The following is an 11,494-nucleotide window of genomic DNA, read 5'->3' on the forward strand; positions in this document are numbered from 1 at the left end:
CTCCCACATGATGTAAAATACTGGCAAATGTATTGGTCTGTAAAGGTGTTGATGTAGCTTTGATATGCGTCAGCATTTTTTTAACCATCAGGTACCTTCTTCATGTTCTGGTGTTTCCTCTGTCTTCATGTACGCCCGCTATCTGAAATCATGTTTGAATATAGTTTGAATCTGATATGTTGGAACAACGGCTGGCGAGTGGGGCAAGAAAAAACGTATAATAATGAAGTTTATTTGTTTAGCACTTCAATCAATTAAATAAATCAATTAAAAAGTGCTTTACACAGAAATTCACAATAAAACAGGAATGAACTGTTAAGATAATTAGAAAAATATATATTTTTTAAAAAAAAATACAACACAAAAGAAAAATATAAAAATGGTGGTTAATTTTTAAAAGCAAGTGCAGTGTAAGATTCAAGAATTATTGATCTTTGAAAAGACATCAAGAAGTGATAGAAGAAGAAAGAAAATGTTGCCATATAAATGTGTGGAAACCCTGAATTTTGGGAAAATATAATCAACAGTGCAGATTTCTAAATAATACATTTTTATAATACATTTTTAGCACTTGTTTGTGTTGGGCAAAACGTGAGAACAGCTGAGATGTCACACATGATCTGTTACTCGAATTATTTACATCATCCATCTCAAAGCGAGTGTCTGCTCATTAGATTGTGTGCCCAAATATGAGACCAAGTAAACATTTTATGTTGTGCTGCGACAAAGACAGAGATAAGGCATGAATCATGTTTTAACATGAAAAATAGATAAAGTCAAAGATGAAACTTTCCTGTTTTCATTTACATAGTCAGTTAAAGCATTACATGCACCTTTTAATGCACCCTCAGTGTTAAACGCCATACTGGGATTAGGCTTCAGAGGGCGCTGTGGCTCTGTAAAATATAATGTAGTCCCATGCACACTTTTGAGTTTTGTGACCTCTTTAAACAAAGCAGTGTTTACTTATAGATCCCCCTTTGTCACAGAAAATGGCTTTAGAAGGGACATGACCTGTGAGCACAGAAACCACTGTTTGTTTAGTTGTTTTTAGGATTTTTTTTTTAGGCCTGAAAAATCAGTGAGGGGATTAAGTTTAAAAAATATACACAATTTGTTTGAAAAAAGAGGATTTTCTTTCCCAATCTTAATCAAACTGTTATCCCTGAGTTTTTTCTTGGGACCCTTTGGAGGGTCCTGACCTCGGGGTTGGGAACAACTAAATAATTATAAAGCCAATGTAGGATATAGATTTTAAAGTGCTTTTTTAAATTCTGGGAACAAACATAAACACTGGTACAACTGACAATTTTGTCCCGCTTTTTGCTGCTTAGCAACATAGAACATGAGACAAGGCTTTAGGTGCATTCACAATTTTTGTGTGTTTTCGACATTGTCTCCTACATTTTAATGGACACCCTTGTAATCTTCTGCGATGACCGGAGAGCAGCTGCACCTCGGCATCAAACAAAGAAAACTAATCTGTGCAGGCTCTTTGTCTTTTGTTTGAACCACGATAAACCTGATGATGGTATTTAGCTGCAGATCTGTCTGCTCTTAAAAGCCCAACAGCTAAAACATGACTGACATGGACAGTGTCCAGAGGTCATTTGAAAGGTCAAACAGCCAGAGACAAGCCTCTGAAAGGGTGGGTGGTGGGGGGGTTGGAGACTGTCCACTCCTGAAGCCCCGACGTCAAAGGTCAAAGTGGACTTTCCAAACCGTCACCCTCGAGTGAGCCATCAGGGGACACGAGTTCCTCCGTCCCTCCCCCAGAAACAGCGGCTGCTTAAGTTTGGCGAATGCGACATTTGGGTCTCCTGACCCCAGCCTGGGGGTCAACTCAATTTCATTTTGATCGATTCACTGAAGGATTTTTCATTATTTAAAAAATGTGAGGCTGAATCATTCATTGGATCATAACAATACAAAGAGGTTTTAGGTTTTTACACTCCAGGGGAGTAAATTTAAAGTGGCGATCTCATTTTCTGCTTGTGGTTGAAGCTCTATAACTTTTGCCTTTGCAAATAGCTCAGTAGTAAGTGGTTACGTAACTGTCTTTGCCGAAGTACATTGTTATTAGTTTTTTTAAAAAAAGCCACAATCTTAATGCTAATAGAGTAAAAAATGTAATAAACAAAAACTAAATAGAGTAGACAACGATGTCATTTTGTATGACTTTTTTTTTTTTTAAAGCACTGCATATGTCCTCATTTAGCCTCCATCAACTGACAGACTCGTCAAAATATATCTTTATGATAGTGGTTAATTGTCAATAGAAAATATTGGGTTTAAAATGTGAGACTAGAATTTTGCCAAATTGGACAGAAAAGAGATTAAACGTAACTAAATCAATTTGTCACTTCCTCTTGACATTAAATGTGTCATCACATACGAGAGGTGTAATTGAACACCTTTCTGAGCCAATTTCCCTCACGGGATTAATAAAAATGATTTCCATTTTATTCTATATCTAGGAACGAAAAGATAGAGATGAAAAGCATATTCACTTTATTCTAATCAGAGGGACTATTTCTAATTTTCAAATTTAGTGTATAAATAAGATTAGAAACGCATGAGCATATTTTTTTGTCAGCATGTTATGATGATATTTATTAAATTATTAAAAAGGAACAGACGGAACAGAACACTTGATTCATGGACGGATAAGTAGGCGATATGCAAAAGTCTCTGGTCATTTTGGGTGTCCTTGGGGTTGCTTGGTGTCTTTTTGTGGGTACTTTGTGTCTCTTTGTGGTTGTTTTGCTCATTTTTGAGTTAATTTGTGTCTCTTTGCTGTCCTTTTGCATCTCTTTGTGGTATTTTTGTGTCTCTTTGCATTCATTTTTTAGAACCTAAATTTATTTTATAAAGGTGCATGATTAATTTCCTCATGAAAATAACAGGCGTCTCTATTCTTGGATCAGTGTTGTTTGGCCTCACTGTGTCTATATTTAGATCTAAAAATGACCAATAAATGAAGTGCCATAGCCTCACACTACAAAAAGACTACAAACTGGCGGGGCACCAATGCTCCATAGTCCAGTTACTACAGAGCAAAATATTAAGTCATATCTATATTGTATCTCATGGTTATGCTGATGGTTTTTATTGGATACAAGAACTACTTGCAGCAGATATGTAGGCAATAAAGAAACAGATTTTCATTCACAACTGTTATTTTAATAACATAAAGGTCAGAGTTCAACTGTAACAGCAGGCTGCCAACACCTCCAGTCTCCAGTAATTCGCCTCCATTGTCCCTCCCTTCCTCTGGCCTTGGTGGCCATGTTTGTTCGTAGAACAACTCGGCCACGTCTTATCATAATTATCTCACCGTGCTGCTGGAGTCCAGCTGCGACAGCTTCACTCATACACTTACAAAAAAGATAAAGGCAGTGCAGTTTAAACAAAGTGTTGGGTTTTACAGCAGGTCCAGAGGAAATAAAACACAATGGATTTATTCTTAAAGCATTACTGTACGTTCACAACACATAATACTTTCACTCAGAGGTCTGACAATGAGAGTGAAGCATAGTCGTACACTGGAGTGAAGGAAATGCTATATGGAGGCCTACTGTTTATCTAATGAGCCGCTAGGCAAGATATAAATTAGGTCAAAATATGATTCTACGAAATAATTACTGTGGATCTGATTGAAAAAAGGGTAGATTTTAACAGATTTGTTGGCATTATTAAGCAGATAATGTTGTGATCCAACAGGTCAATCAGTGTTGTGTAATAGGAGAAAACAGTGTCTAAATCTATCTATCAGTATCTAATTGGGCAATGAGGTCTGGAAAAGCACGAGTAGAATGCTATAGAATAAAATGTTGGCAATGTATGCTTTTGCAAACCATTTCATACATATCACGTCAACGTCTCTGAGGTGATGTAGTTCAGATGAGCATATGAGCTGAGTTTCAGGAGGATCAGCAAACTTTCTGTTGCTGCTGTTACAAAGGTTAGACCTTGCGCTGCTGCTAGCCACCCGCGGCAACAGTCTGCAGCGGTAAGCTGGAGGTACCATGCAAACTTATTAATTCTTCACTAATTTGGGGTCTAATAAACAGAGACAGAGCGGGCGAGGAGTGGCTGTTTGGGACCCCCACAAACCGTTCTCTAAGTCACAGTCAAATAAGCTGATTCAGACTGGGAAATGTGTATGTACTTATATATATACATAAGGTGTTATAGTGCACAAAAGACCATCGAAATAGAGATTGTTTATTAACAAAAGTGCCAGTAGAGAGAAATCCTAGAATTTTCCAAAAATCACAGAAATGTCTTAAAACCCAAGAAACCCCCTGAAGTCCTACAATGTCCTAAAATCTTAGAAATGTCCCAAAATCCAAGAAACTTTCTAAAATCTTAGAAACATGTGACTAGCCCCTGGCCCTCTGTCAAATTACAAAAGTGGCTCCTGAGCAGAGCAAATTGACTATAGCTGCTTTATGTTTGTTGCATATGTTAAACATTTTACTCCTGTGAGAACGTTTGTTGTTCTGGATCCCACTGAAATGTTTGTGTTTATTTTTCTGTGCATTGACGTTAAAAAAGACATCTGGAGCCATCTCCACTGACAGTTGACTTTAAATGTCACTGTTCACATCACCGTCCTGTCCAACACTCCCTCCCCACTCACAGCCACCCTGCACTACTGTTAGCCCACTGTGGGTTACCTTGTCATGGGGCATTAGAGGGCTCCAGGCAGGTAATTAGCTCTGATGGCATGTGTTCCCATATTGATGTGAGTGACAGGGACGCAGCCATGTCCCACGCCTCACCTCAATCACCAACCCACACACACAAGTGGAGACTATGTGACCCAAGAAGTTGCCACATTCTCTGGTCATTCTTGGGAAAAGACAATAGGTCTGCCTTGTTAAAATAGGCTCCTGCTCCACAGGGGGACACAGCAGCTGTCCCATAGCGTCAAGCTTCAATGGTCCCACAAACCTCACACACCATCCAGTCCAGAGGTTCTTTTTTAAACTTTTGTGAGGTCGTATTATATGTATTATTAGCCAGAAAATACAAAAGAAGTTTTGATTCAAAGTTCACTTAAATCCCTTGCTGTTATATATGGAGAGAGAATGTTACATAGCATTCAAAACCAAGTTTTTATCATACAAAGTTGGTTTTCACATAAAAGGAATTTGGCTCTGTGTTTTGGTGCATAGCAATAAACATAGTAAAGAAAATGAAAGGAAAGAAAACTACTAGAAAAACCAAGAATCATGAATAAAATATCAAAAAACTTAAAATATGATTTTTTTAAATGTAAAATGTATCTCTTTCTAAGACATAAAGAGCAGTGTTTGAAACAAGAAGATATAATGTGCAAAACACTGACCAAAGAAAATGTTCAAGTATAAAGAATATGTGCTATGTGCAGATAATAATAATAATCAAAAATACGTGTTTTTGTGTAACATATTGAACCAGATGTTGAGGCTTCAACATAATCATCAGATTTTTATTTGTTTGTTTGTTTTTGTTTTTGTATTATTTGTTTCTGCAAAACATGGATGTCACATCTGCAGGTTGCGGATACATTGCTACTTGACGTTTCAACAATGCATTGGTTTTAAAGCGTGGTTAGGTTTAAGCATCAAAACCACTTGGTATGGTAAGGGGAAAGATCCTGTTTTTGTTTGAAATATATGCTTTTGGTTGCAAAATATAAGCAGGAAATGTCTGAGGTCTGTACTGAGATATCTCAGTGAAAAAAACAACCGCTTTTTGTGCTTGTGTTGCTGTGGGTTGCGAAGAAACATCCACATCTGGGAGGCCAAATGCTGACAAAAAACACATAAACAGGTTACCAAAAAACACCAATGTTTGGGCGCTAAATCTAAATCTTCACTTTTAAAACATTGATATGATGCATATGAAACATGCACATTAAACGTATTTATAGTTTGCAGAAATGTACAATGGTGACTTCATGTTAATGTGATGTGTTTTGTGTCGATGGCGTGGGATGAGAATCGGTATCAGTGGGGGTTTCCAGGTCTTGATGATGAAAAAACTTAAGCACAACCCTATAAAATAAACCCAAACCAAATTATTGGTAGGAATCCATAACAAAACAGGAACAATTATATACTGCAGCCCATCAGATTACTACAAAACAATACGTAAAAATATTTTAAAAATCACTATACACTCAGCAGTATTATATATAACCAGGGCCATTAACATCTGTGTGAACACATCAAGCCCCAACATGTGTGATACTGGTAGCAGAGCACAGTGTTTTAACTGAGATCACATTTGAGTTCATCTGAGTGTTATATGAAGTACTATTTTGTCTTTTGTGACTGAAAATGCAGTATTGCCTCAGAAATCACCTCCTTATAAAACCTACGGGCATCTGGAATATTATTCATAATTATTGTAAATCACGGTTGCGTCACTGGGCCTTAACTGCTGGGAGCTTTCTTTTGTTCTTTGGTGCATGTATAGCGTATGACTTCAGCTGAACTTCCAGCCGAGTTAGACTGAACTCAAATTATTCTCCGCCACAATGGCGTCACTTTGCGTCGGCTGACTTCCATTTCAGGTCTATTTGTATCCATGGAAGACAAACAAGTACCAGGAACCCCAGTGAACAGAGAGCATTGTGGGCGAGTCGGCCATTCTCTGGTAAAATAATGATGACAAAACAGGAATTTTGACCTTGTTCGGGGGAACGCATCCTGGGGCACGCAGGCAACATGGGAACAGAACAATAATAGCTTTTCCTAAATATATAAGGGCCTGACAGACAAGGGTTTCCATTACAATGGCCTTCAGAGCTGGGAGAAGAGGAGGAGGAGGAGGAGGAGGAGGAGGAGGGGTTTTCACTTTTTTGAGGCCCTACCTGAGAGAGAAGCACTGATGGAGCTGACTGCCCCAGCCACGTGTCACACACCAGACTGTGTTGTTTAACTATATGCTATGCAGCTCTCTCTCTGTCTTTTTTTCTTTTGCAAGGATCATTGGTCAAAGACATTTGAATAAATAATACATAAAGCTGATGTGTTCAGTACAGCGTGTAAAACTGCAGATAATATCTGCAGAGCGGTTTTAAAAAGAGTCACAAGTCTTCACAAGCAAACTGAAAGTCCATTGAAAATCTTTCAGATTTATTGTGTGACTTGATATTTGGACATTTTCCCTAAAAAGCTGTACTTTTGTCTTCACATAGTTGCAAGTCATTTCAATGCACATGTTTAACCCTTTGAAACCTGAGTGAGTTGGTTTGATTTATTTCAGAAACAAACACAAGACACAGCAAGAAATTAGTAAAAACTAAAAAAAAAAAAATTAAGCAAAAACATAAGTAAAGAAACAAACAAAAAGCAAACAAAATGACCTCAAGAAAGTGCTCAAAATAAAATTACATATTTTAAATCTGTAGCACAATTTTAAATACATAGTCATACCTGATAACTTAAGATCCAGACCTTCAAGAGGTTACAGAAAGAACAAAAGGACCAGCTGATCAAAACCAGTAAAACCACAAATTAAAGCAGATTCGTGAAAAAAAAAAAAAATCTGTATTTCATCAAAGCAGTTAATTTGCTTGCCATAAAGGGAAGAGATTAATACACTTTCATAGGGACAGTTCTGCACCCCCAAATTAAGAAGACATACAAAATATGTATTTTTAGAATTAGGGGTGACACCTTAATGAATCTGAATATGTTTTAGTCCAAAAATGTGCCTCGAAGTTTATGTGGAATTTAATGAGCCCAGTCGTGTCTCCATCATGTGTGACTGCCTGCACAATTCATTCTCCATCAACTCCTCACACACCTCAACCACACCACGTACAGACGTCTGTGCTGCGTTATCGGCCACCCTTTTGACATAAGGTGCTATTTTGAAGTCCAAGCTCTCACGGGAGGATACAGCAGCGTCTCCTGGACAAGAAAAGTGGCGGCTGAACGTCCAGACTGCTGGACGGGTGGATACCGGCCATCTTGACCCACACCCTGAGCCTGCTAACAGAGGCAGAGCAGCCACCTTGGCTAAGTGCATTCCCCGAGCGCCCGGCCCAAATCCCTGCTTGACCCCGGCTGATAAACTATGCTATGGATAGACCACTGGAGAGTTTTAGCTTTAAAATAAAGTTCTCTGTCAAACCTCGCTAGGTATATCTCACTATGGCAGGCGCCTTCAGGCGTGACCAATCATGGATTTTGATAATAATGGGGACAAATAGCAATAACCAATGTTTCAAGACATGTCCCACAAATTGCAAGAAATTAGGAAAATGAGCTAAAAATGTTGAGTGAGTTTGATAAAAAAAAAAAAAAAAATTTATTAGAATACTATTAAAAAATAGGGAAAAATGTCCCAAAAACTATATTTATAATTGAAATGATTTAATATTTAAAATTATAATGCAGAAAAAGTATAATAATAAATAAAAATATATATATTTTTAGTACTTTTTTGGGTAATTTTCTTGTTTGTTTGTTGTTGTTTGTTTTGTTTTTTTTTACTTTTTGTGCACATATTTCTAGAAAATTTTCTTGTGAAATTTTGACTAACTTTTTGCTTATTTTTTTGGGCCAAGTCTGAAGTTACTCGTTGCCTTCTACCCATTTTCTTTTTTTAAGAAATCAAACCAATTTGCTCAGGTTTCAAAGGTTTCAGTGAAGGAAGTGTACAGTATGTGATTACACATGCCTAAGTGCTAAATTGTGATAAAGTCTCTGTAAAAGTTATGATTTAATGGAACAAAAGAGCAGAAAAAATTGATTTGTGAACATAATTTTAAAGAATCAAAATCAAATCACAGAGCAAGGCAGACAGGAAGAGAAGGTTTGGGGGCTTCAGGAGGCTCCAGGTTTGGCGATGAGCTAAGCCTGGTGGAAGTCTGGCGTGCGTCAGCCGCCTGCAGACGGTAATTTGTCGTGACTGAGAGGACCCTGCACCCGCGTGTTCATGGAAGGATGGGATTAACACGTTATGGGTGCCTCAGGACCCGGCTGAGGAGCTGATAAGAGTTTTGGGGCCCGTTTTGTGGCTGATGCTCAAACGAGGCCCAAAAGAGGATTCAGTGTTATGTTATGTAAAAAACAAAGTACAGTAAGTTTTACATTTCTTCTTTTGATTTTTGTAAGAATGAAGGTTGGATGCATTTCCAAGCTCGCAAAATAGTGACCCATAGAAAGGCTGTTTTCATACCGAATGTAAAGACAACACTAAACATTATCCAGCAGAAATCATCCATTGTCATGTTCTGGCCTGTATTTATAGTGTCTATTCACTCTCACAAAGTATGATAATGCAGTGATGGAAAGTAATGTAAAAAACTACAGTACCAGTACAAATGACAGTACCCTTTAAAGTGATACTGTTATCAAGAGAGTACTTGGGCAGTTGTAACTCAGAGGCAAAGCAGGCCGTCTACTAATGGAAAGGTTGGCGGTTCGATCCCAGACTCCTCCTGTCAATGTGTCGAAGTAACCTTGGGCAAGATACAGAACCCTAAACTGCCCCTGATCCTGATGGCTGTTCTGTCGGTGTGTGGATGAGTGCAGGTGTTTTAAAAAGCTGAGTAGCAGGTGGCACCTTGCACAGTAACCTTGGCCACAATGTTTGAATGGGTGACCGTGACTCACAGTGTGAAAGTGGTTTGAGTGGTCGAACGACTAGAAAAGCGATATACAAATGCAGGTTTCAAACTTTTTTGTTTTTTGGTGGCACCTCGGCTCGCTGAACTTCCAACTCGGTCAAATACGCTGCACTCGTCTTCCTCACCACAGATCGCATGGGGTGTATGTGGGACAGTCACATGTTGCATTAAATCAAAGAACGCTTGAGGTGATTGGCTGCAAGCAAAACCATTTTTTTTCTAGATAGAGAATTTGTCAGTTTCCACTTTAATTCAAGCACAGTACTGAAGTACAACTTTGAGGCACCCCCACACTTATATTCCGCTACACTTTTCAGGGAGAATTATTATATTTTTCACTCTGTTGCATTGATTGAACAACTATAGTTACAAGTTACTTGTCAGATTATTTTTTTCTAAACAACATATAATAAGATGATTGTATATAAAGCACTGTTACAAAACAAGAGCTTCGGACCTTTTTGTCTTGTCACATCTGGGATGTCTTTAAGTTGTTAACAATTTCACCAGAAAGACATCTCCCCTTTAAACTTGTCAGATGGTGTCATCATTTCATCTCTTATTCTTCTGCCACAGTTTCTTTGTCTTCAGCAAACCAGAGCAGATTGACTCTTGCACGCTGCTTCAACTCGGCAGTCCCCTGTCGTCTTATCGCACCCTGCAGCTTGACTGGATCGAGCAATATAAATTGGACGTGCCCAGAGGAGAGACGCCGGTTCCTCTTTTGGGTCTGCACATTGTTTCGTCTAGGCCTGTATTTATTTAGATGTAAATCAGCTCAGCAAAAGTGTTACGTCCTGTCCTTGTGTAGTGGGCGGTGGACTGGGGCTCATTTGTTGGAGGAAGTCAGCCCCATCGAGATTGGAGCTGTGCAGATTGTTTTCCATTATAAAGCTGTTATTGATGTGAGGGGGTGACATCATGCAGCCTCACCCTTTAAGGCAGGGTTGGTGAGAAAGAGCTCCCACACCCATCTCTTATTCATTGCACGGTGAGGATGAAGCTGTATGGTGCATTTGATGGTGCACCCATTTAAGCCAGCAGCAGGTTAACTTAGCATAAAGACTGGAAGCACGGGGAACAGCTAGCCTGGCTTGGTCTAGAGGTAGCACAATATGTGCAAAAATCGAAATGTAAAAATGTTTATTAACAATGTTTCGGTCCTCAAGCCTTTATCAGGTAGATCTGAGCCAGGAGTTTGACCTCATGAAGGTCTGAGGACTTAAAACATTGCTGATAAATCAATTAATTGATGGTACATGGTGTTCTTTAGTCCAGTTAATCAGTTTTTGAGTTTATGCACCTGACAAAGGGACTTCAAGCCACTTGAGGCAAGTTTGTGATTTGCAATAATGACATATTGAAAAAACCTTCACTTTATAGTGTGCAAGATCTTTATTAAAACCTATTGATGCAGGAATCTCAGAATCCCTCACCAAAGGTGTCAGTCTGCTTTAAGAAACATCATAATGCTCACCTTTTTAATCTTTGTCTTTTACTGAATCTTACTGTGATTTAACACCTGTCATTCTACATTGTTTAATTGTATTTTAATGCTTAATAACATATGTGTGTGTAAAAAATGTAACAATCCCTATATGTATTTTATCTGTACAATAAATGAGTACAGTAAAAAGTAATATTAAATTTTGGTATTTATTATTTTTTTTAAATTTCATACAATTTCATACAGAACACTTTTCATACAAGAGATGTGACCCAAAGTGCTTCACAATAATGATGTGATGCAACACATTCAAACAATGACAAAAAGGACAGCAGCCTTAGACAATAACAAGGCAGTAGATAATAAAAGAAATATACTAGTAAAGGTTAAAATAACAGAAACCAATAAGA

The sequence above is a fragment of the Plectropomus leopardus genome, chromosome 16 (assembly GCF_008729295.1).
Source record: "Plectropomus leopardus isolate mb chromosome 16, YSFRI_Pleo_2.0, whole genome shotgun sequence".
NCBI classification, from domain to species: Eukaryota; Metazoa; Chordata; class Actinopteri; order Perciformes; family Serranidae; genus Plectropomus; species Plectropomus leopardus.